The 22472-nt window shown below is 54.1% G+C and overlaps 37 non-coding genes across 37 annotated transcripts; all 37 read left to right on the forward strand.

The window, feature by feature from the left end:
• The first annotated feature begins 623 nt into the window (after positions 1 to 623).
• On the forward strand, positions 624 to 705 carry Trnal-uag. Its single transcript has one exon. It is a non-coding gene; the product is annotated as a tRNA-Leu (tRNA).
• A 445-nt stretch (positions 706 to 1150) lies between these two features.
• Trnae-cuc lies at positions 1151 to 1222 on the forward strand. Its single transcript has one exon. It is a non-coding gene; the product is annotated as a tRNA-Glu (tRNA).
• Positions 1223 to 1585: 363 nt separating this feature from the next.
• Positions 1586 to 1657, forward strand: Trnah-gug. Its single transcript has one exon. It is a non-coding gene; the product is annotated as a tRNA-His (tRNA).
• Positions 1658 to 2404: 747 nt separating this feature from the next.
• Positions 2405 to 2486, forward strand: Trnal-uag. The gene has a single exon. It is a non-coding gene; the product is annotated as a tRNA-Leu (tRNA).
• Positions 2487 to 2931: 445 nt separating this feature from the next.
• Positions 2932 to 3003, forward strand: Trnae-cuc. Its single transcript has one exon. It is a non-coding gene; the product is annotated as a tRNA-Glu (tRNA).
• Positions 3004 to 3377: 374 nt separating this feature from the next.
• Positions 3378 to 3449, forward strand: Trnah-gug. Its single transcript has one exon. It is a non-coding gene; the product is annotated as a tRNA-His (tRNA).
• Positions 3450 to 4196: 747 nt separating this feature from the next.
• Positions 4197 to 4278, forward strand: Trnal-uag. Its single transcript has one exon. It is a non-coding gene; the product is annotated as a tRNA-Leu (tRNA).
• Positions 4279 to 4723: 445 nt separating this feature from the next.
• Positions 4724 to 4795, forward strand: Trnae-cuc. Its single transcript has one exon. It is a non-coding gene; the product is annotated as a tRNA-Glu (tRNA).
• Positions 4796 to 5169: 374 nt separating this feature from the next.
• On the forward strand, positions 5170 to 5241 carry Trnah-gug. Its single transcript has one exon. It is a non-coding gene; the product is annotated as a tRNA-His (tRNA).
• Positions 5242 to 5988: 747 nt separating this feature from the next.
• Positions 5989 to 6070, forward strand: Trnal-uag. Its single transcript has one exon. It is a non-coding gene; the product is annotated as a tRNA-Leu (tRNA).
• Positions 6071 to 6515: 445 nt separating this feature from the next.
• Positions 6516 to 6587, forward strand: Trnae-cuc. Its single transcript has one exon. It is a non-coding gene; the product is annotated as a tRNA-Glu (tRNA).
• A 374-nt stretch (positions 6588 to 6961) lies between these two features.
• On the forward strand, positions 6962 to 7033 carry Trnah-gug. Its single transcript has one exon. It is a non-coding gene; the product is annotated as a tRNA-His (tRNA).
• Positions 7034 to 7780: 747 nt separating this feature from the next.
• On the forward strand, positions 7781 to 7862 carry Trnal-uag. Its single transcript has one exon. It is a non-coding gene; the product is annotated as a tRNA-Leu (tRNA).
• A 445-nt stretch (positions 7863 to 8307) lies between these two features.
• Trnae-cuc lies at positions 8308 to 8379 on the forward strand. Its single transcript has one exon. It is a non-coding gene; the product is annotated as a tRNA-Glu (tRNA).
• Positions 8380 to 8753: 374 nt separating this feature from the next.
• On the forward strand, positions 8754 to 8825 carry Trnah-gug. Its single transcript has one exon. It is a non-coding gene; the product is annotated as a tRNA-His (tRNA).
• A 747-nt stretch (positions 8826 to 9572) lies between these two features.
• On the forward strand, positions 9573 to 9654 carry Trnal-uag. Its single transcript has one exon. It is a non-coding gene; the product is annotated as a tRNA-Leu (tRNA).
• A 445-nt stretch (positions 9655 to 10099) lies between these two features.
• Positions 10100 to 10171, forward strand: Trnae-cuc. Its single transcript has one exon. It is a non-coding gene; the product is annotated as a tRNA-Glu (tRNA).
• Positions 10172 to 10534: 363 nt separating this feature from the next.
• Positions 10535 to 10606, forward strand: Trnah-gug. Its single transcript has one exon. It is a non-coding gene; the product is annotated as a tRNA-His (tRNA).
• A 747-nt stretch (positions 10607 to 11353) lies between these two features.
• On the forward strand, positions 11354 to 11435 carry Trnal-uag. The gene has a single exon. It is a non-coding gene; the product is annotated as a tRNA-Leu (tRNA).
• A 445-nt stretch (positions 11436 to 11880) lies between these two features.
• Trnae-cuc lies at positions 11881 to 11952 on the forward strand. Its single transcript has one exon. It is a non-coding gene; the product is annotated as a tRNA-Glu (tRNA).
• Positions 11953 to 12326: 374 nt separating this feature from the next.
• Trnah-gug lies at positions 12327 to 12398 on the forward strand. The gene has a single exon. It is a non-coding gene; the product is annotated as a tRNA-His (tRNA).
• A 747-nt stretch (positions 12399 to 13145) lies between these two features.
• Positions 13146 to 13227, forward strand: Trnal-uag. Its single transcript has one exon. It is a non-coding gene; the product is annotated as a tRNA-Leu (tRNA).
• Positions 13228 to 13672: 445 nt separating this feature from the next.
• Trnae-cuc lies at positions 13673 to 13744 on the forward strand. Its single transcript has one exon. It is a non-coding gene; the product is annotated as a tRNA-Glu (tRNA).
• Positions 13745 to 14118: 374 nt separating this feature from the next.
• On the forward strand, positions 14119 to 14190 carry Trnah-gug. Its single transcript has one exon. It is a non-coding gene; the product is annotated as a tRNA-His (tRNA).
• A 747-nt stretch (positions 14191 to 14937) lies between these two features.
• Trnal-uag lies at positions 14938 to 15019 on the forward strand. Its single transcript has one exon. It is a non-coding gene; the product is annotated as a tRNA-Leu (tRNA).
• Positions 15020 to 15464: 445 nt separating this feature from the next.
• On the forward strand, positions 15465 to 15536 carry Trnae-cuc. Its single transcript has one exon. It is a non-coding gene; the product is annotated as a tRNA-Glu (tRNA).
• Positions 15537 to 15910: 374 nt separating this feature from the next.
• On the forward strand, positions 15911 to 15982 carry Trnah-gug. Its single transcript has one exon. It is a non-coding gene; the product is annotated as a tRNA-His (tRNA).
• A 747-nt stretch (positions 15983 to 16729) lies between these two features.
• On the forward strand, positions 16730 to 16811 carry Trnal-uag. Its single transcript has one exon. It is a non-coding gene; the product is annotated as a tRNA-Leu (tRNA).
• A 445-nt stretch (positions 16812 to 17256) lies between these two features.
• Positions 17257 to 17328, forward strand: Trnae-cuc. The gene has a single exon. It is a non-coding gene; the product is annotated as a tRNA-Glu (tRNA).
• Positions 17329 to 17702: 374 nt separating this feature from the next.
• On the forward strand, positions 17703 to 17774 carry Trnah-gug. Its single transcript has one exon. It is a non-coding gene; the product is annotated as a tRNA-His (tRNA).
• Positions 17775 to 18521: 747 nt separating this feature from the next.
• Positions 18522 to 18603, forward strand: Trnal-uag. The gene has a single exon. It is a non-coding gene; the product is annotated as a tRNA-Leu (tRNA).
• Positions 18604 to 19048: 445 nt separating this feature from the next.
• On the forward strand, positions 19049 to 19120 carry Trnae-cuc. The gene has a single exon. It is a non-coding gene; the product is annotated as a tRNA-Glu (tRNA).
• Positions 19121 to 19494: 374 nt separating this feature from the next.
• On the forward strand, positions 19495 to 19566 carry Trnah-gug. The gene has a single exon. It is a non-coding gene; the product is annotated as a tRNA-His (tRNA).
• A 747-nt stretch (positions 19567 to 20313) lies between these two features.
• On the forward strand, positions 20314 to 20395 carry Trnal-uag. Its single transcript has one exon. It is a non-coding gene; the product is annotated as a tRNA-Leu (tRNA).
• A 445-nt stretch (positions 20396 to 20840) lies between these two features.
• Positions 20841 to 20912, forward strand: Trnae-cuc. The gene has a single exon. It is a non-coding gene; the product is annotated as a tRNA-Glu (tRNA).
• A 374-nt stretch (positions 20913 to 21286) lies between these two features.
• On the forward strand, positions 21287 to 21358 carry Trnah-gug. The gene has a single exon. It is a non-coding gene; the product is annotated as a tRNA-His (tRNA).
• Positions 21359 to 22105: 747 nt separating this feature from the next.
• Positions 22106 to 22187, forward strand: Trnal-uag. The gene has a single exon. It is a non-coding gene; the product is annotated as a tRNA-Leu (tRNA).
• Positions 22188 to 22472: the final 285 nt, after the last annotated feature.

A 22472-nucleotide genomic window follows, 5' to 3' on the forward strand; every position in this document is an offset into this window, starting at 1 on the left:
ATGTCGCCTCCTAGAGCGCAGACGTCCGCTGCTCTCTGTAGTCGAAAAGGGCAGTTGTTTGAAGTGCGATGGATGAGCAGCCAGTCCCAGCAGAACCGGAAGCTGTGGCGTGCACTGTTTGTACAAATGCTAGGAACACTGGCGCACCAAGCAGCGCATGTAGCGTGGCCGAGCGCTTTAAGGCGCTGGTTTAAGGCACCAGACTCTCTGTAGGCGCGGTTTCGAATCCCGTAGCTGCCGGGGGCTTTGCTGTGATCGCGTTAAGCTGCCGCTTTTTCTTCAAGTGTAACCTCCTTGAGCTCACATATGTTTGATACATGGAGCATTCTAGCTCCGCCTGACAGTTACAGCTACGATACTTTAGTGGTTACGGAAAGCCCAGGTTCGAAACCTGGTCACGGCACGAAAACGTCTCTTGACGCTGTCTCCTTAACTGCGACAGCTACAGACAAGTGGCGTCGCTACCATACGGCGGGCACGGCTTTTTCTTGCTGTGGATGGCCTAAAGAGACGCTTCCAGTGGGAGAGCAGTGGAAATACATGGCACGGCGATTGCCAAGATACTTCCATTTCGAAGTGATCTTTGTAGTACAAACGAAACGTTTTGCGGCTGCTGCTCCAACGGTAACGTGGCCGAGCGGTCTAAGGCGCTGGTTTTAGGCACCAGTCTCTTCGGAGGCGTGGGTTCGAATCCCACCGTTGCCACTTTTTACGTCTCATTTTTGTGCCGTTGCGGTGTGTTCTCGTGGGGTAGGACGCAGCTCTTGTGACGCGCGTGTTGTGTAGGTAGCGTGGCCGAGCGGTCTAAGGCGCTGGTTTCAGGCACCATTCTCTTCGGAGGCGTGGGTTCCAATCCCACAGCTGCCAAACGTGTAATGTTTCCTGTGTCGAAGGCAGGTGCACTCATTGCCCGCAAAGGAAACAGCACAACAAGGCGTGAGCGTCTGCTTGGTGAATTGCCGTAGAACAGTGCGTGGTGCAACGACAGGATTTGTAGGCACCTTTTGCTCTCATCATTGCTGGCGTCCGTCTCCCCGAAATGCGTCCGGGGCACGCCGTTCTATAACGCGAGAGAGCGGATTTTTTACAGTTGTCGTCAGTTAACCGTGGGTGGCTGCTGCGTTCGCTGGAAAGAGCACTGCCGTCGTTATCCGGTGTGGTCTAGTGGCTAGGATACCTGGCTCTCACCCAGGAGGCCCGGGTTCGATTCCCGGTACCGGAATCGCGCGTTTTTGTTGCTCCTCTTATGCGACTTGTCTCGACTTTGCTCGACTGACGCGTGCAGAAAGCTACGTTAAGTATGATTCACGGCAACACCTGACGGCGAGAGAGATGAAGCGTCTATCCACTTGTTATCCAGCCACATACCTGTAGTCAAGAGGCTTGGGGGACTGCAAGACATTGCCACGGAGGTGAATGCAGCTAACCACTGTAGTTAGTGTCCTGACAGCGCAGGCACGTTCATTTGCTCGTATACATGTGATGGAGACCGTGTCTCACACTGCTGTGGCGTACACCTTGGCCTAGGCTCTGCTGTGTATCGCCACTTGCATTACAGGCAGCTGCTTTCGGGGGCGCGTCCGTGGCCGTGATCGTCTAGTGGTTAGGACATTGCGTTGTGGCCGCAATAACCCAGGTTCGAATCCTGGTCACGGCAATTTTGAAAGTTTTGCCTTGCTGCCGTTGCAATGACGAGTACTCGAAATGACAGTACTCTCTTGATTTTTTCACTCGTGTTCCGCAGGCCGCAGTTTGCCCTACCACTTCATCCCCAACACGTAATGTCGCCTCCTAGAGCGCAGACGTCCGCTGCTCTCTGTAGTCGAAAAGGGCAGTTGTTTGAAGTGCGATGGATGAGCAGCCAGTCCCAGCAGAACCGGAAGCTGTGGCGTGCACTGTTTGTACAAATGCTAGGAACACTGGCGCACCAAGCAGCGCATGTAGCGTGGCCGAGCGCTTTAAGGCGCTGGTTTAAGGCACCAGACTCTCTGTAGGCGCGGTTTCGAATCCCGTAGCTGCCGGGGGCTTTGCTGTGATCGCGTTAAGCTGCCGCTTTTTCTTCAAGTGTAACCTCCTTGAGCTCACATATGTTTGATACATGGAGCATTCTAGCTCCGCCTGACAGTTACAGCTACGATACTTTAGTGGTTACGGAAAGCCCAGGTTCGAAACCTGGTCACGGCACGAAAACGTCTCTTGACGCTGTCTCCTTAACTGCGACAGCTACAGACAAGTGGCGTCGCTACCATACGGCGGGCACGGCTTTTTCTTGCTGTGGATGGCCTAAAGAGACGCTTCCAGTGGGAGAGCAGTGGAAATACATGGCACGGCGATTGCCAAGATACTTCCATTTCGAAGTGATCTTTGTAGTACAAACGAAACGTTTTGCGGCTGCTGCTCCAACGGTAACGTGGCCGAGCGGTCTAAGGCGCTGGTTTTAGGCACCAGTCTCTTCGGAGGCGTGGGTTCGAATCCCACCGTTGCCACTTTTTACGTCTCATTTTTGTGCCGTTGCGGTGTGTTCTCGTGGGGTAGGACGCAGCTCTAATGACGCGCGTGTTGTGTAGGTAGCGTGGCCGAGCGGTCTAAGGCGCTGGTTTCAGGCACCATTCTCTTCGGAGGCGTGGGTTCCAATCCCACTCCTGCCAAACGTGTAATGTTTCCTGTGTCGAAGGCAGGTGCACTCATTGCCCGCAAAGGAAACAGCACAACAAGGCGTGAGCGTCTGCTTGGTGAATTGCCGTAGAACAGTGCGTGGTGCAACGACAGGATTTGTAGGCACCTTTTGCTCTCATCATTGCTGGCGTCCGTCTCCCCGAAATGCGTCCGGGGCACGCCGTTCTATAACGCGAGAGAGCGGATTTTTTACAGTTGTCGTCAGTTAACCGTGGGTGGCTGCTGCGTTCGCTGGAAAGAGCACTGCCGTCGTTATCCGGTGTGGTCTAGTGGCTAGGATACCTGGCTCTCACCCAGGAGGCCCGGGTTCGATTCCCGGTACCGGAATCGCGCGTTTTTGTTGCTCCTCTTATGCGACTTGTCTCGACTTTGCTCGACTGACGCTACGCTGACGCGTGCAGAAAGCTACGTTAAGTATGATTCACGGCAACACCTGACGGCGAGAGAGATGAAGCGTCTATCCACTTGTTATCCAGCCACATACCTGTAGTCAAGAGGCTTGGGGGACTGCAAGACATTGCCACGGAGGTGAATGCAGCTAACCACTGTAGTTAGTGTCCTGACAGCGCAGGCACGTTCATTTGCTCGTATACATGTGATGGAGACCGTGTCTCACACTGCTGTGGCGTACACCTTGGCCTAGGCTCTGCTGTGTATCGCCACTTGCATTACAGGCAGCTGCTTTCGCGGGCGCGTCCGTGGCCGTGATCGTCTAGTGGTTAGGACATTGCGTTGTGCCCGCAATAACCCAGGTTCGAATCCTGGTCACGGCAATTTTGAAAGTTTTGCCTTGCTGCCGTTGCAATGACGAGTACTCGAAATGACAGTACTCTCTTGATTTTTTCACTCGTGTTCCGCAGGCCGCAGTTTGCCCTACCACTTCATCCCCAACACGTAATGTCGCCTCCTAGAGCGCAGACGTCCGCTGCTCTCTGTAGTCGAAAAGGGCAGTTGTTTGAAGTGCGATGGATGAGCAGCCAGTCCCAGCAGAACCGGAAGCTGTGGCGTGCACTGTTTGTACAAATGCTAGGAACACTGGCGCACCAAGCAGCGCATGTAGCGTGGCCGAGCGCTTTAAGGCGCTGGTTTAAGGCACCAGACTCTCTGTAGGCGCGGTTTCGAATCCCGTAGCTGCCGGGGGCTTTGCTGTGATCGCGTTAAGCTGCCGCTTTTTCTTCAAGTGTAACCTCCTTGAGCTCACATATGTTTGATACATGGAGCATTCTAGCTCCGCCTGACAGTTACAGCTACGATACTTTAGTGGTTACGGAAAGCCCAGGTTCGAAACCTGGTCACGGCACGAAAACGTCTCTTGACGCTGTCTCCTTAACTGCGACAGCTACAGACAAGTGGCGTCGCTACCATACGGCGGGCACGGCTTTTTCTTGCTGTGGATGGCCTAAAGAGACGCTTCCAGTGGGAGAGCAGTGGAAATACATGGCACGGCGATTGCCAAGATACTTCCATTTCGAAGTGATCTTTGTAGTACAAACGAAACGTTTTGCGGCTGCTGCTCCAACGGTAACGTGGCCGAGCGGTCTAAGGCGCTGGTTTTAGGCACCAGTCTCTTCGGAGGCGTGGGTTCGAATCCCACCGTTGCCACTTTTTACGTCTCATTTTTGTGCCGTTGCGGTGTGTTCTCGTGGGGTAGGACGCAGCTCTAATGACGCGCGTGTTGTGTAGGTAGCGTGGCCGAGCGGTCTAAGGCGCTGGTTTCAGGCACCATTCTCTTCGGAGGCGTGGGTTCCAATCCCACTCCTGCCAAACGTGTAATGTTTCCTGTGTCGAAGGCAGGTGCACTCATTGCCCGCAAAGGAAACAGCACAACAAGGCGTGAGCGTCTGCTTGGTGAATTGCCGTAGAACAGTGCGTGGTGCAACGACAGGATTTGTAGGCACCTTTTGCTCTCATCATTGCTGGCGTCCGTCTCCCCGAAATGCGTCCGGGGCACGCCGTTCTATAACGCGAGAGAGCGGATTTTTTACAGTTGTCGTCAGTTAACCGTGGGTGGCTGCTGCGTTCGCTGGAAAGAGCACTGCCGTCGTTATCCGGTGTGGTCTAGTGGCTAGGATACCTGGCTCTCACCCAGGAGGCCCGGGTTCGATTCCCGGTACCGGAATCGCGCGTTTTTGTTGCTTCTCTTATGCGACTTGTCTCGACTTTGCTCGACTGACGCTACGCTGACGCGTGCAGAAAGCTACGTTAAGTATGATTCACGGCAACACCTGACGGCGAGAGAGATGAAGCGTCTATCCACTTGTTATCCAGCCACATACCTGTAGTCAAGAGGCTTGGGGGACTGCAAGACATTGCCACGGAGGTGAATGCAGCTAACCACTGTAGTTAGTGTCCTGACAGCGCAGGCACGTTCATTTGCTCGTATACATGTGATGGAGACCGTGTCTCACACTGCTGTGGCGTACACCTTGGCCTAGGCTCTGCTGTGTATCGCCACTTGCATTACAGGCAGCTGCTTTCGCGGGCGCGTCCGTGGCCGTGATCGTCTAGTGGTTAGGACATTGCGTTGTGCCCGCAATAACCCAGGTTCGAATCCTGGTCACGGCAATTTTGAAAGTTTTGCCTTGCTGCCGTTGCAATGACGAGTACTCGAAATGACAGTACTCTCTTGATTTTTTCACTCGTGTTCCGCAGGCCGCAGTTTGCCCTACCACTTCATCCCCAACACGTAATGTCGCCTCCTAGAGCGCAGACGTCCGCTGCTCTCTGTAGTCGAAAAGGGCAGTTGTTTGAAGTGCGATGGATGAGCAGCCAGTCCCAGCAGAACCGGAAGCTGTGGCGTGCACTGTTTGTACAAATGCTAGGAACACTGGCGCACCAAGCAGCGCATGTAGCGTGGCCGAGCGCTTTAAGGCGCTGGTTTAAGGCACCAGACTCTCTGTAGGCGCGGTTTCGAATCCCGTAGCTGCCGGGGGCTTTGCTGTGATCGCGTTAAGCTGCCGCTTTTTCTTCAAGTGTAACCTCCTTGAGCTCACATATGTTTGATACATGGAGCATTCTAGCTCCGCCTGACAGTTACAGCTACGATACTTTAGTGGTTACGGAAAGCCCAGGTTCGAAACCTGGTCACGGCACGAAAACGTCTCTTGACGCTGTCTCCTTAACTGCGACAGCTACAGACAAGTGGCGTCGCTACCATACGGCGGGCACGGCTTTTTCTTGCTGTGGATGGCCTAAAGAGACGCTTCCAGTGGGAGAGCAGTGGAAATACATGGCACGGCGATTGCCAAGATACTTCCATTTCGAAGTGATCTTTGTAGTACAAACGAAACGTTTTGCGGCTGCTGCTCCAACGGTAACGTGGCCGAGCGGTCTAAGGCGCTGGTTTTAGGCACCAGTCTCTTCGGAGGCGTGGGTTCGAATCCCACCGTTGCCACTTTTTACGTCTCATTTTTGTGCCGTTGCGGTGTGTTCTCGTGGGGTAGGACGCAGCTCTAATGACGCGCGTGTTGTGTAGGTAGCGTGGCCGAGCGGTCTAAGGCGCTGGTTTCAGGCACCATTCTCTTCGGAGGCGTGGGTTCCAATCCCACTCCTGCCAAACGTGTAATGTTTCCTGTGTCGAAGGCAGGTGCACTCATTGCCCGCAAAGGAAACAGCACAACAAGGCGTGAGCGTCTGCTTGGTGAATTGCCGTAGAACAGTGCGTGGTGCAACGACAGGATTTGTAGGCACCTTTTGCTCTCATCATTGCTGGCGTCCGTCTCCCCGAAATGCGTCCGGGGCACGCCGTTCTATAACGCGAGAGAGCGGATTTTTTACAGTTGTCGTCAGTTAACCGTGGGTGGCTGCTGCGTTCGCTGGAAAGAGCACTGCCGTCGTTATCCGGTGTGGTCTAGTGGCTAGGATACCTGGCTCTCACCCAGGAGGCCCGGGTTCGATTCCCGGTACCGGAATCGCGCGTTTTTGTTGCTCCTCTTATGCGACTTGTCTCGACTTTGCTCGACTGACGCTACGCTGACGCGTGCAGAAAGCTACGTTAAGTATGATTCACGGCAACACCTGACGGCGAGAGAGATGAAGCGTCTATCCACTTGTTATCCAGCCACATACCTGTAGTCAAGAGGCTTGGGGGACTGCAAGACATTGCCACGGAGGTGAATGCAGCTAACCACTGTAGTTAGTGTCCTGACAGCGCAGGCACGTTCATTTGCTCGTATACATGTGATGGAGACCGTGTCTCACACTGCTGTGGCGTACACCTTGGCCTAGGCTCTGCTGTGTATCGCCACTTGCATTACAGGCAGCTGCTTTCGCGGGCGCGTCCGTGGCCGTGATCGTCTAATGGTTAGGACATTGCGTTGTGGCCGCAATAACCCAGGTTCGAATCCTGGTCACGGCAATTTTGAAAGTTTTGCCTTGCTGCCGTTGCAATGACGAGTACTCGAAATGACAGTACTCTCTTGATTTTTTCACTCGTGTTCCGCAGGCCGCAGTTTGCCCTACCACTTCATCCCCAACACGTAATGTCGCCTCCTAGAGCGCAGACGTCCGCTGCTCTCTGTAGTCGAAAAGGGCAGTTGTTTGAAGTGCGATGGATGAGCAGCCAGTCCCAGCAGAACCGGAAGCTGTGGCGTGCACTGTTTGTACAAATGCTAGGAACACTGGCGCACCAAGCAGCGCATGTAGCGTGGCCGAGCGCTTTAAGGCGCTGGTTTAAGGCACCAGACTCTCTGTAGGCGCGGTTTCGAATCCCGTAGCTGCCGGGGGCTTTGCTGTGATCGCGTTAAGCTGCCGCTTTTTCTTCAAGTGTAACCTCCTTGAGCTCACATATGTTTGATACATGGAGCATTCTAGCTCCGCCTGACAGTTACAGCTACGATACTTTAGTGGTTACGGAAAGCCCAGGTTCGAAACCTGGTCACGGCACGAAAACGTCTCTTGACGCTGTCTCCTTAACTGCGACAGCTACAGACAAGTGGCGTCGCTACCATACGGCGGGCACGGCTTTTTCTTGCTGTGGATGGCCTAAAGAGACGCTTCCAGTGGGAGAGCAGTGGAAATACATGGCACGGCGATTGCCAAGATACTTCCATTTCGAAGTGATCTTTGTAGTACAAACGAAACGTTTTGCGGCTGCTGCTCCAACGGTAACGTGGCCGAGCGGTCTAAGGCGCTGGTTTTAGGCACCAGTCTCTTCGGAGGCGTGGGTTCGAATCCCACCGTTGCCACTTTTTACGTCTCATTTTTGTGCCGTTGCGGTGTGTTCTCGTGGGGTAGGACGCAGCTCTAATGACGCGCGTGTTGTGTAGGTAGCGTGGCCGAGCGGTCTAAGGCGCTGGTTTCAGGCACCATTCTCTTCGGAGGCGTGGGTTCCAATCCCACTCCTGCCAAACGTGTAATGTTTCCTGTGTCGAAGGCAGGTGCACTCATTGCCCGCAAAGGAAACAGCACAACAAGGCGTGAGCGTCTGCTTGGTGAATTGCCGTAGAACAGTGCGTGGTGCAACGACAGGATTTGTAGGCACCTTTTGCTCTCATCATTGCTGGCGTCCGTCTCCCCGAAATGCGTCCGGGGCACGCCGTTCTATAACGCGAGAGAGCGGATTTTTTACAGTTGTCGTCAGTTAACCGTGGGTGGCTGCTGCGTTCGCTGGAAAGAGCACTGCCGTCGTTATCCGGTGTGGTCTAGTGGCTAGGATACCTGGCTCTCACCCAGGAGGCCCGGGTTCGATTCCCGGTACCGGAATCGCGCGTTTTTGTTGCTTCTCTTATGCGACTTGTCTCGACTTTGCTCGACTGACGCTACGCTGACGCGTGCAGAAAGCTACGTTAAGTATGATTCACGGCAACACCTGACGGCGAGAGAGATGAAGCGTCTATCCACTTGTTATCCAGCCACATACCTGTAGTCAAGAGGCTTGGGGGACTGCAAGACATTGCCACGGAGGTGAATGCAGCTAACCACTGTAGTTAGTGTCCTGACAGCGCAGGCACGTTCATTTGCTCGTATACATGTGATGGAGACCGTGTCTCACACTGCTGTGGCGTACACCTTGGCCTAGGCTCTGCTGTGTATCGCCACTTGCATTACAGGCAGCTGCTTTCGCGGGCGCGTCCGTGGCCGTGATCGTCTAGTGGTTAGGACATTGCGTTGTGCCCGCAATAACCCAGGTTCGAATCCTGGTCACGGCAATTTTGAAAGTTTTGCCTTGCTGCCGTTGCAATGACGAGTACTCGAAATGACAGTACTCTCTTGATTTTTTCACTCGTGTTCCGCAGGCCGCAGTTTGCCCTACCACTTCATCCCCAACACGTAATGTCGCCTCCTAGAGCGCAGACGTCCGCTGCTCTCTGTAGTCGAAAAGGGCAGTTGTTTGAAGTGCGATGGATGAGCAGCCAGTCCCAGCAGAACCGGAAGCTGTGGCGTGCACTGTTTGTACAAATGCTAGGAACACTGGCGCACCAAGCAGCGCATGTAGCGTGGCCGAGCGCTTTAAGGCGCTGGTTTAAGGCACCAGACTCTCTGTAGGCGCGGTTTCGAATCCCGTAGCTGCCGGGGGCTTTGCTGTGATCGCGTTAAGCTGCCGCTTTTTCTTCAAGTGTAACCTCCTTGAGCTCACATATGTTTGATACATGGAGCATTCTAGCTCCGCCTGACAGTTACAGCTACGATACTTTAGTGGTTACGGAAAGCCCAGGTTCGAAACCTGGTCACGGCACGAAAACGTCTCTTGACGCTGTCTCCTTAACTGCGACAGCTACAGACAAGTGGCGTCGCTACCATACGGCGGGCACGGCTTTTTCTTGCTGTGGATGGCCTAAAGAGACGCTTCCAGTGGGAGAGCAGTGGAAATACATGGCACGGCGATTGCCAAGATACTTCCATTTCGAAGTGATCTTTGTAGTACAAACGAAACGTTTTGCGGCTGCTGCTCCAACGGTAACGTGGCCGAGCGGTCTAAGGCGCTGGTTTTAGGCACCAGTCTCTTCGGAGGCGTGGGTTCGAATCCCACCGTTGCCACTTTTTACGTCTCATTTTTGTGCCGTTGCGGTGTGTTCTCGTGGGGTAGGACGCAGCTCTAATGACGCGCGTGTTGTGTAGGTAGCGTGGCCGAGCGGTCTAAGGCGCTGGTTTCAGGCACCATTCTCTTCGGAGGCGTGGGTTCCAATCCCACTCCTGCCAAACGTGTAATGTTTCCTGTGTCGAAGGCAGGTGCACTCATTGCCCGCAAAGGAAACAGCACAACAAGGCGTGAGCGTCTGCTTGGTGAATTGCCGTAGAACAGTGCGTGGTGCAACGACAGGATTTGTAGGCACCTTTTGCTCTCATCATTGCTGGCGTCCGTCTCCCCGAAATGCGTCCGGGGCACGCCGTTCTATAACGCGAGAGAGCGGATTTTTTACAGTTGTCGTCAGTTAACCGTGGGTGGCTGCTGCGTTCGCTGGAAAGAGCACTGCCGTCGTTATCCGGTGTGGTCTAGTGGCTAGGATACCTGGCTCTCACCCAGGAGGCCCGGGTTCGATTCCCGGTACCGGAATCGCGCGTTTTTGTTGCTCCTCTTATGCGACTTGTCTCGACTTTGCTCGACTGACGCGTGCAGAAAGCTACGTTAAGTATGATTCACGGCAACACCTGACGGCGAGAGAGATGAAGCGTCTATCCACTTGTTATCCAGCCACATACCTGTAGTCAAGAGGCTTGGGGGACTGCAAGACATTGCCACGGAGGTGAATGCAGCTAACCACTGTAGTTAGTGTCCTGACAGCGCAGGCACGTTCATTTGCTCGTATACATGTGATGGAGACCGTGTCTCACACTGCTGTGGCGTACACCTTGGCCTAGGCTCTGCTGTGTATCGCCACTTGCATTACAGGCAGCTGCTTTCGCGGGCGCGTCCGTGGCCGTGATCGTCTAGTGGTTAGGACATTGCGTTGTGCCCGCAATAACCCAGGTTCGAATCCTGGTCACGGCAATTTTGAAAGTTTTGCCTTGCTGCCGTTGCAATGACGAGTACTCGAAATGACAGTACTCTCTTGATTTTTTCACTCGTGTTCCGCAGGCCGCAGTTTGCCCTACCACTTCATCCCCAACACGTAATGTCGCCTCCTAGAGCGCAGACGTCCGCTGCTCTCTGTAGTCGAAAAGGGCAGTTGTTTGAAGTGCGATGGATGAGCAGCCAGTCCCAGCAGAACCGGAAGCTGTGGCGTGCACTGTTTGTACAAATGCTAGGAACACTGGCGCACCAAGCAGCGCATGTAGCGTGGCCGAGCGCTTTAAGGCGCTGGTTTAAGGCACCAGACTCTCTGTAGGCGCGGTTTCGAATCCCGTAGCTGCCGGGGGCTTTGCTGTGATCGCGTTAAGCTGCCGCTTTTTCTTCAAGTGTAACCTCCTTGAGCTCACATATGTTTGATACATGGAGCATTCTAGCTCCGCCTGACAGTTACAGCTACGATACTTTAGTGGTTACGGAAAGCCCAGGTTCGAAACCTGGTCACGGCACGAAAACGTCTCTTGACGCTGTCTCCTTAACTGCGACAGCTACAGACAAGTGGCGTCGCTACCATACGGCGGGCACGGCTTTTTCTTGCTGTGGATGGCCTAAAGAGACGCTTCCAGTGGGAGAGCAGTGGAAATACATGGCACGGCGATTGCCAAGATACTTCCATTTCGAAGTGATCTTTGTAGTACAAACGAAACGTTTTGCGGCTGCTGCTCCAACGGTAACGTGGCCGAGCGGTCTAAGGCGCTGGTTTTAGGCACCAGTCTCTTCGGAGGCGTGGGTTCGAATCCCACCGTTGCCACTTTTTACGTCTCATTTTTGTGCCGTTGCGGTGTGTTCTCGTGGGGTAGGACGCAGCTCTAATGACGCGCGTGTTGTGTAGGTAGCGTGGCCGAGCGGTCTAAGGCGCTGGTTTCAGGCACCATTCTCTTCGGAGGCGTGGGTTCCAATCCCACTCCTGCCAAACGTGTAATGTTTCCTGTGTCGAAGGCAGGTGCACTCATTGCCCGCAAAGGAAACAGCACAACAAGGCGTGAGCGTCTGCTTGGTGAATTGCCGTAGAACAGTGCGTGGTGCAACGACAGGATTTGTAGGCACCTTTTGCTCTCATCATTGCTGGCGTCCGTCTCCCCGAAATGCGTCCGGGGCACGCCGTTCTATAACGCGAGAGAGCGGATTTTTTACAGTTGTCGTCAGTTAACCGTGGGTGGCTGCTGCGTTCGCTGGAAAGAGCACTGCCGTCGTTATCCGGTGTGGTCTAGTGGCTAGGATACCTGGCTCTCACCCAGGAGGCCCGGGTTCGATTCCCGGTACCGGAATCGCGCGTTTTTGTTGCTCCTCTTATGCGACTTGTCTCGACTTTGCTCGACTGACGCTACGCTGACGCGTGCAGAAAGCTACGTTAAGTATGATTCACGGCAACACCTGACGGCGAGAGAGATGAAGCGTCTATCCACTTGTTATCCAGCCACATACCTGTAGTCAAGAGGCTTGGGGGACTGCAAGACATTGCCACGGAGGTGAATGCAGCTAACCACTGTAGTTAGTGTCCTGACAGCGCAGGCACGTTCATTTGCTCGTATACATGTGATGGAGACCGTGTCTCACACTGCTGTGGCGTACACCTTGGCCTAGGCTCTGCTGTGTATCGCCACTTGCATTACAGGCAGCTGCTTTCGCGGGCGCGTCCGTGGCCGTGATCGTCTAGTGGTTAGGACATTGCGTTGTGGCCGCAATAACCCAGGTTCGAATCCTGGTCACGGCAATTTTGAAAGTTTTGCCTTGCTGCCGTTGCAATGACGAGTACTCGAAATGACAGTACTCTCTTGATTTTTTCACTCGTGTTCCGCAGGCCGCAGTTTGCCCTACCACTTCATCCCCAACACGTAATGTCGCCTCCTAGAGCGCAGACGTCCGCTGCTCTCTGTAGTCGAAAAGGGCAGTTGTTTGAAGTGCGATGGATGAGCAGCCAGTCCCAGCAGAACCGGAAGCTGTGGCGTGCACTGTTTGTACAAATGCTAGGAACACTGGCGCACCAAGCAGCGCATGTAGCGTGGCCGAGCGCTTTAAGGCGCTGGTTTAAGGCACCAGACTCTCTGTAGGCGCGGTTTCGAATCCCGTAGCTGCCGGGGGCTTTGCTGTGATCGCGTTAAGCTGCCGCTTTTTCTTCAAGTGTAACCTCCTTGAGCTCACATATGTTTGATACATGGAGCATTCTAGCTCCGCCTGACAGTTACAGCTACGATACTTTAGTGGTTACGGAAAGCCCAGGTTCGAAACCTGGTCACGGCACGAAAACGTCTCTTGACGCTGTCTCCTTAACTGCGACAGCTACAGACAAGTGGCGTCGCTACCATACGGCGGGCACGGCTTTTTCTTGCTGTGGATGGCCTAAAGAGACGCTTCCAGTGGGAGAGCAGTGGAAATACATGGCACGGCGATTGCCAAGATACTTCCATTTCGAAGTGATCTTTGTAGTACAAACGAAACGTTTTGCGGCTGCTGCTCCAACGGTAACGTGGCCGAGCGGTCTAAGGCGCTGGTTTTAGGCACCAGTCTCTTCGGAGGCGTGGGTTCGAATCCCACCGTTGCCACTTTTTACGTCTCATTTTTGTGCCGTTGCGGTGTGTTCTCGTGGGGTAGGACGCAGCTCTAATGACGCGCGTGTTGTGTAGGTAGCGTGGCCGAGCGGTCTAAGGCGCTGGTTTCAGGCACCATTCTCTTCGGAGGCGTGGGTTCCAATCCCACTCCTGCCAAACGTGTAATGTTTCCTGTGTCGAAGGCAGGTGCACTCATTGCCCGCAAAGGAAACAGCACAACAAGGCGTGAGCGTCTGCTTGGTGAATTGCCGTAGAACAGTGCGTGGTGCAACGACAGGATTTGTAGGCACCTTTTGCTCTCATCATTGCTGGCGTCCGTCTCCCCGAAATGCGTCCGGGGCACGCCGTTCTATAACGCGAGAGAGCGGATTTTTTACAGTTGTCGTCAGTTAACCGTGGGTGGCTGCTGCGTTCGCTGGAAAGAGCACTGCCGTCGTTATCCGGTGTGGTCTAGTGGCTAGGATACCTGGCTCTCACCCAGGAGGCCCGGGTTCGATTCCCGGTACCGGAATCGCGCGTTTTTGTTGCTTCTCTTATGCGACTTGTCTCGACTTTGCTCGACTGACGCTACGCTGACGCGTGCAGAAAGCTACGTTAAGTATGATTCACGGCAACACCTGACGGCGAGAGAGATGAAGCGTCTATCCACTTGTTATCCAGCCACATACCTGTAGTCAAGAGGCTTGGGGGACTGCAAGACATTGCCACGGAGGTGAATGCAGCTAACCACTGTAGTTAGTGTCCTGACAGCGCAGGCACGTTCATTTGCTCGTATACATGTGATGGAGACCGTGTCTCACACTGCTGTGGCGTACACCTTGGCCTAGGCTCTGCTGTGTATCGCCACTTGCATTACAGGCAGCTGCTTTCGCGGGCGCGTCCGTGGCCGTGATCGTCTAGTGGTTAGGACATTGCGTTGTGCCCGCAATAACCCAGGTTCGAATCCTGGTCACGGCAATTTTGAAAGTTTTGCCTTGCTGCCGTTGCAATGACGAGTACTCGAAATGACAGTACTCTCTTGATTTTTTCACTCGTGTTCCGCAGGCCGCAGTTTGCCCTACCACTTCATCCCCAACACGTAATGTCGCCTCCTAGAGCGCAGACGTCCGCTGCTCTCTGTAGTCGAAAAGGGCAGTTGTTTGAAGTGCGATGGATGAGCAGCCAGTCCCAGCAGAACCGGAAGCTGTGGCGTGCACTGTTTGTACAAATGCTAGGAACACTGGCGCACCAAGCAGCGCATGTAGCGTGGCCGAGCGCTTTAAGGCGCTGGTTTAAGGCACCAGACTCTCTGTAGGCGCGGTTTCGAATCCCGTAGCTGCCGGGGGCTTTGCTGTGATCGCGTTAAGCTGCCGCTTTTTCTTCAAGTGTAACCTCCTTGAGCTCACATATGTTTGATACATGGAGCATTCTAGCTCCGCCTGACAGTTACAGCTACGATACTTTAGTGGTTACGGAAAGCCCAGGTTCGAAACCTGGTCACGGCACGAAAACGTCTCTTGACGCTGTCTCCTTAACTGCGACAGCTACAGACAAGTGGCGTCGCTACCATACGGCGGGCACGGCTTTTTCTTGCTGTGGATGGCCTAAAGAGACGCTTCCAGTGGGAGAGCAGTGGAAATACATGGCACGGCGATTGCCAAGATACTTCCATTTCGAAGTGATCTTTGTAGTACAAACGAAACGTTTTGCGGCTGCTGCTCCAACGGTAACGTGGCCGAGCGGTCTAAGGCGCTGGTTTTAGGCACCAGTCTCTTCGGAGGCGTGGGTTCGAATCCCACCGTTGCCACTTTTTACGTCTCATTTTTGTGCCGTTGCGGTGTGTTCTCGTGGGGTAGGACGCAGCTCTAATGACGCGCGTGTTGTGTAGGTAGCGTGGCCGAGCGGTCTAAGGCGCTGGTTTCAGGCACCATTCTCTTCGGAGGCGTGGGTTCCAATCCCACTCCTGCCAAACGTGTAATGTTTCCTGTGTCGAAGGCAGGTGCACTCATTGCCCGCAAAGGAAACAGCACAACAAGGCGTGAGCGTCTGCTTGGTGAATTGCCGTAGAACAGTGCGTGGTGCAACGACAGGATTTGTAGGCACCTTTTGCTCTCATCATTGCTGGCGTCCGTCTCCCCGAAATGCGTCCGGGGCACGCCGTTCTATAACGCGAGAGAGCGGATTTTTTACAGTTGTCGTCAGTTAACCGTGGGTGGCTGCTGCGTTCGCTGGAAAGAGCACTGCCGTCGTTATCCGGTGTGGTCTAGTGGCTAGGATACCTGGCTCTCACCCAGGAGGCCCGGGTTCGATTCCCGGTACCGGAATCGCGCGTTTTTGTTGCTTCTCTTATGCGACTTGTCTCGACTTTGCTCGACTGACGCTACGCTGACGCGTGCAGAAAGCTACGTTAAGTATGATTCACGGCAACACCTGACGGCGAGAGAGATGAAGCGTCTATCCACTTGTTATCCAGCCACATACCTGTAGTCAAGAGGCTTGGGGGACTGCAAGACATTGCCACGGAGGTGAATGCAGCTAACCACTGTAGTTAGTGTCCTGACAGCGCAGGCACGTTCATTTGCTCGTATACATGTGATGGAGACCGTGTCTCACACTGCTGTGGCGTACACCTTGGCCTAGGCTCTGCTGTGTATCGCCACTTGCATTACAGGCAGCTGCTTTCGCGGGCGCGTCCGTGGCCGTGATCGTCTAGTGGTTAGGACATTGCGTTGTGGCCGCAATAACCCAGGTTCGAATCCTGGTCACGGCAATTTTGAAAGTTTTGCCTTGCTGCCGTTGCAATGACGAGTACTCGAAATGACAGTACTCTCTTGATTTTTTCACTCGTGTTCCGCAGGCCGCAGTTTGCCCTACCACTTCATCCCCAACACGTAATGTCGCCTCCTAGAGCGCAGACGTCCGCTGCTCTCTGTAGTCGAAAAGGGCAGTTGTTTGAAGTGCGATGGATGAGCAGCCAGTCCCAGCAGAACCGGAAGCTGTGGCGTGCACTGTTTGTACAAATGCTAGGAACACTGGCGCACCAAGCAGCGCATGTAGCGTGGCCGAGCGCTTTAAGGCGCTGGTTTAAGGCACCAGACTCTCTGTAGGCGCGGTTTCGAATCCCGTAGCTGCCGGGGGCTTTGCTGTGATCGCGTTAAGCTGCCGCTTTTTCTTCAAGTGTAACCTCCTTGAGCTCACATATGTTTGATACATGGAGCATTCTAGCTCCGCCTGACAGTTACAGCTACGATACTTTAGTGGTTACGGAAAGCCCAGGTTCGAAACCTGGTCACGGCACGAAAACGTCTCTTGACGCTGTCTCCTTAACTGCGACAGCTACAGACAAGTGGCGTCGCTACCATACGGCGGGCACGGCTTTTTCTTGCTGTGGATGGCCTAAAGAGACGCTTCCAGTGGGAGAGCAGTGGAAATACATGGCACGGCGATTGCCAAGATACTTCCATTTCGAAGTGATCTTTGTAGTACAAACGAAACGTTTTGCGGCTGCTGCTCCAACGGTAACGTGGCCGAGCGGTCTAAGGCGCTGGTTTTAGGCACCAGTCTCTTCGGAGGCGTGGGTTCGAATCCCACCGTTGCCACTTTTTACGTCTCATTTTTGTGCCGTTGCGGTGTGTTCTCGTGGGGTAGGACGCAGCTCTAATGACGCGCGTGTTGTGTAGGTAGCGTGGCCGAGCGGTCTAAGGCGCTGGTTTCAGGCACCATTCTCTTCGGAGGCGTGGGTTCCAATCCCACTCCTGCCAAACGTGTAATGTTTCCTGTGTCGAAGGCAGGTGCACTCATTGCCCGCAAAGGAAACAGCACAACAAGGCGTGAGCGTCTGCTTGGTGAATTGCCGTAGAACAGTGCGTGGTGCAACGACAGGATTTGTAGGCACCTTTTGCTCTCATCATTGCTGGCGTCCGTCTCCCCGAAATGCGTCCGGGGCACGCCGTTCTATAACGCGAGAGAGTGGATTTTTTACAGTTGTCGTCAGTTAACCGTGGGTGGCTGCTGCGTTCGCTGGAAAGAGCACTGCCGTCGTTATCCGGTGTGGTCTAGTGGCTAGGATACCTGGCTCTCACCCAGGAGGCCCGGGTTCGATTCCCGGTACCGGAATCGCGCGTTTTTGTTGCTCCTCTTATGCGACTTGTCTCGACTTTGCTCGACTGACGCTACGCTGACGCGTGCAGAAAGCTACGTTAAGTATGATTCACGGCAACACCTGACGGCGAGAGAGATGAAGCGTCTATCCACTTGTTATCCAGCCACATACCTGTAGTCAAGAGGCTTGGGGGACTGCAAGACATTGCCACGGAGGTGAATGCAGCTAACCACTGTAGTTAGTGTCCTGACAGCGCAGGCACGTTCATTTGCTCGTATACATGTGATGGAGACCGTGTCTCACACTGCTGTGGCGTACACCTTGGCCTAGGCTCTGCTGTGTATCGCCACTTGCATTACAGGCAGCTGCTTTCGCGGGCGCGTCCGTGGCCGTGATCGTCTAGTGGTTAGGACATTGCGTTGTGGCCGCAATAACCCAGGTTCGAATCCTGGTCACGGCAATTTTGAAAGTTTTGCCTTGCTGCCGTTGCAATGACGAGTACTCGAAATGACAGTACTCTCTTGATTTTTTCACTCGTGTTCCGCAGGCCGCAGTTTGCCCTACCACTTCATCCCCAACACGTAATGTCGCCTCCTAGAGCGCAGACGTCCGCTGCTCTCTGTAGTCGAAAAGGGCAGTTGTTTGAAGTGCGATGGATGAGCAGCCAGTCCCAGCAGAACCGGAAGCTGTGGCGTGCACTGTTTGTACAAATGCTAGGAACACTGGCGCACCAAGCAGCGCATGTAGCGTGGCCGAGCGCTTTAAGGCGCTGGTTTAAGGCACCAGACTCTCTGTAGGCGCGGTTTCGAATCCCGTAGCTGCCGGGGGCTTTGCTGTGATCGCGTTAAGCTGCCGCTTTTTCTTCAAGTGTAACCTCCTTGAGCTCACATATGTTTGATACATGGAGCATTCTAGCTCCGCCTGACAGTTACAGCTACGATACTTTAGTGGTTACGGAAAGCCCAGGTTCGAAACCTGGTCACGGCACGAAAACGTCTCTTGACGCTGTCTCCTTAACTGCGACAGCTACAGACAAGTGGCGTCGCTACCATACGGCGGGCACGGCTTTTTCTTGCTGTGGATGGCCTAAAGAGACGCTTCCAGTGGGAGAGCAGTGGAAATACATGGCACGGCGATTGCCAAGATACTTCCATTTCGAAGTGATCTTTGTAGTACAAACGAAACGTTTTGCGGCTGCTGCTCCAACGGTAACGTGGCCGAGCGGTCTAAGGCGCTGGTTTTAGGCACCAGTCTCTTCGGAGGCGTGGGTTCGAATCCCACCGTTGCCACTTTTTACGTCTCATTTTTGTGCCGTTGCGGTGTGTTCTCGTGGGGTAGGACGCAGCTCTAATGACGCGCGTGTTGTGTAGGTAGCGTGGCCGAGCGGTCTAAGGCGCTGGTTTCAGGCACCATTCTCTTCGGAGGCGTGGGTTCCAATCCCACTCCTGCCAAACGTGTAATGTTTCCTGTGTCGAAGGCAGGTGCACTCATTGCCCGCAAAGGAAACAGCACAACAAGGCGTGAGCGTCTGCTTGGTGAATTGCCGTAGAACAGTGCGTGGTGCAACGACAGGATTTGTAGGCACCTTTTGCTCTCATCATTGCTGGCGTCCGTCTCCCCGAAATGCGTCCGGGGCACGCCGTTCTATAACGCGAGAGAGTGGATTTTTTACAGTTGTCGTCAGTTAACCGTGGGTGGCTGCTGCGTTCGCTGGAAAGAGCACTGCCGTCGTTATCCGGTGTGGTCTAGTGGCTAGGATACCTGGCTCTCACCCAGGAGGCCCGGGTTCGATTCCCGGTACCGGAATCGCGCGTTTTTGTTGCTCCTCTTATGCGACTTGTCTCGACTTTGCTCGACTGACGCTACGCTGACGCGTGCAGAAAGCTACGTTAAGTATGATTCACGGCAACACCTGACGGCGAGAGAGATGAAGCGTCTATCCACTTGTTATCCAGCCACATACCTGTAGTCAAGAGGCTTGGGGGACTGCAAGACATTGCCACGGAGGTGAATGCAGCTAACCACTGTAGTTAGTGTCCTGACAGCGCAGGCACGTTCATTTGCTCGTATACATGTGATGGAGACCGTGTCTCACACTGCTGTGGCGTACACCTTGGCCTAGGCTCTGCTGTGTATCGCCACTTGCATTACAGGCAGCTGCTTTCGCGGGCGCGTCCGTGGCCGTGATCGTCTAGTGGTTAGGACATTGCGTTGTGGCCGCAATAACCCAGGTTCGAATCCTGGTCACGGCAATTTTGAAAGTTTTGCCTTGCTGCCGTTGCAATGACGAGTACTCGAAATGACAGTACTCTCTTGATTTTTTCACTCGTGTTCCGCAGGCCGCAGTTTGCCCTACCACTTCATCCCCAACACGTAATGTCGCCTCCTAGAGCGCAGACGTCCGCTGCTCTCTGTAGTCGAAAAGGGCAGTTGTTTGAAGTGCGATGGATGAGCAGCCAGTCCCAGCAGAACCGGAAGCTGTGGCGTGCACTGTTTGTACAAATGCTAGGAACACTGGCGCACCAAGCAGCGCATGTAGCGTGGCCGAGCGCTTTAAGGCGCTGGTTTAAGGCACCAGACTCTCTGTAGGCGCGGTTTCGAATCCCGTAGCTGCCGGGGGCTTTGCTGTGATCGCGTTAAGCTGCCGCTTTTTCTTCAAGTGTAACCTCCTTGAGCTCACATATGTTTGATACATGGAGCATTCTAGCTCCGCCTGACAGTTACAGCTACGATACTTTAGTGGTTACGGAAAGCCCAGGTTCGAAACCTGGTCACGGCACGAAAACGTCTCTTGACGCTGTCTCCTTAACTGCGACAGCTACAGACAAGTGGCGTCGCTACCATACGGCGGGCACGGCTTTTTCTTGCTGTGGATGGCCTAAAGAGACGCTTCCAGTGGGAGAGCAGTGGAAATACATGGCACGGCGATTGCCAAGATACTTCCATTTCGAAGTGATCTTTGTAGTACAAACGAAACGTTTTGCGGCTGCTGCTCCAACGGTAACGTGGCCGAGCGGTCTAAGGCGCTGGTTTTAGGCACCAGTCTCTTCGGAGGCGTGGGTTCGAATCCCACCGTTGCCACTTTTTACGTCTCATTTTTGTGCCGTTGCGGTGTGTTCTCGTGGGGTAGGACGCAGCTCTAATGACGCGCGTGTTGTGTAGGTAGCGTGGCCGAGCGGTCTAAGGCGCTGGTTTCAGGCACCATTCTCTTCGGAGGCGTGGGTTCCAATCCCACTCCTGCCAAACGTGTAATGTTTCCTGTGTCGAAGGCAGGTGCACTCATTGCCCGCAAAGGAAACAGCACAACAAGGCGTGAGCGTCTGCTTGGTGAATTGCCGTAGAACAGTGCGTGGTGCAACGACAGGATTTGTAGGCACCTTTTGCTCTCATCATTGCTGGCGTCCGTCTCCCCGAAATGCGTCCGGGGCACGCCGTTCTATAACGCGAGAGAGCGGATTTTTTACAGTTGTCGTCAGTTAACCGTGGGTGGCTGCTGCGTTCGCTGGAAAGAGCACTGCCGTCGTTATCCGGTGTGGTCTAGTGGCTAGGATACCTGGCTCTCACCCAGGAGGCCCGGGTTCGATTCCCGGTACCGGAATCGCGCGTTTTTGTTGCTCCTCTTATGCGACTTGTCTCGACTTTGCTCGACTGACGCTACGCTGACGCGTGCAGAAAGCTACGTTAAGTATGATTCACGGCAACACCTGACGGCGAGAGAGATGAAGCGTCTATCCACTTGTTATCCAGCCACATACCTGTAGTCAAGAGGCTTGGGGGACTGCAAGACATTGCCACGGAGGTGAATGCAGCTAACCACTGTAGTTAGTGTCCTGACAGCGCAGGCACGTTCATTTGCTCGTATACATGTGATGGAGACCGTGTCTCACACTGCTGTGGCGTACACCTTGGCCTAGGCTCTGCTGTGTATCGCCACTTGCATTACAGGCAGCTGCTTTCGCGGGCGCGTCCGTGGCCGTGATCGTCTAGTGGTTAGGACATTGCGTTGTGGCCGCAATAACCCAGGTTCGAATCCTGGTCACGGCAATTTTGAAAGTTTTGCCTTGCTGCCGTTGCAATGACGAGTACTCGAAATGACAGTACTCTCTTGATTTTTTCACTCGTGTTCCGCAGGCCGCAGTTTGCCCTACCACTTCATCCCCAACACGTAATGTCGCCTCCTAGAGCGCAGACGTCCGCTGCTCTCTGTAGTCGAAAAGGGCAGTTGTTTGAAGTGCGATGGATGAGCAGCCAGTCCCAGCAGAACCGGAAGCTGTGGCGTGCACTGTTTGTACAAATGCTAGGAACACTGGCGCACCAAGCAGCGCATGTAGCGTGGCCGAGCGCTTTAAGGCGCTGGTTTAAGGCACCAGACTCTCTGTAGGCGCGGTTTCGAATCCCGTAGCTGCCGGGGGCTTTGCTGTGATCGCGTTAAGCTGCCGCTTTTTCTTCAAGTGTAACCTCCTTGAGCTCACATATGTTTGATACATGGAGCATTCTAGCTCCGCCTGACAGTTACAGCTACGATACTTTAGTGGTTACGGAAAGCCCAGGTTCGAAACCTGGTCACGGCACGAAAACGTCTCTTGACGCTGTCTCCTTAACTGCGACAGCTACAGACAAGTGGCGTCGCTACCATACGGCGGGCACGGCTTTTTCTTGCTGTGGATGGCCTAAAGAGACGCTTCCAGTGGGAGAGCAGTGGAAATACATGGCACGGCGATTGCCAAGATACTTCCATTTCGAAGTGATCTTTGTAGTACAAACGAAACGTTTTGCGGCTGCTGCTCCAACGGTAACGTGGCCGAGCGGTCTAAGGCGCTGGTTTTAGGCACCAGTCTCTTCGGAGGCGTGGGTTCGAATCCCACCGTTGCCACTTTTTACGTCTCATTTTTGTGCCGTTGCGGTGTGTTCTCGTGGGGTAGGACGCAGCTCTAATGACGCGCGTGTTGTGTAGGTAGCGTGGCCGAGCGGTCTAAGGCGCTGGTTTCAGGCACCATTCTCTTCGGAGGCGTGGGTTCCAATCCCACTCCTGCCAAACGTGTAATGTTTCCTGTGTCGAAGGCAGGTGCACTCATTGCCCGCAAAGGAAACAGCACAACAAGGCGTGAGCGTCTGCTTGGTGAATTGCCGTAGAACAGTGCGTGGTGCAACGACAGGA

This window comes from Schistocerca piceifrons, chromosome 1 (genome assembly GCF_021461385.2).
Source record: "Schistocerca piceifrons isolate TAMUIC-IGC-003096 chromosome 1, iqSchPice1.1, whole genome shotgun sequence".
NCBI lineage: Eukaryota > Metazoa > Arthropoda > Insecta > Orthoptera > Acrididae > Schistocerca > Schistocerca piceifrons.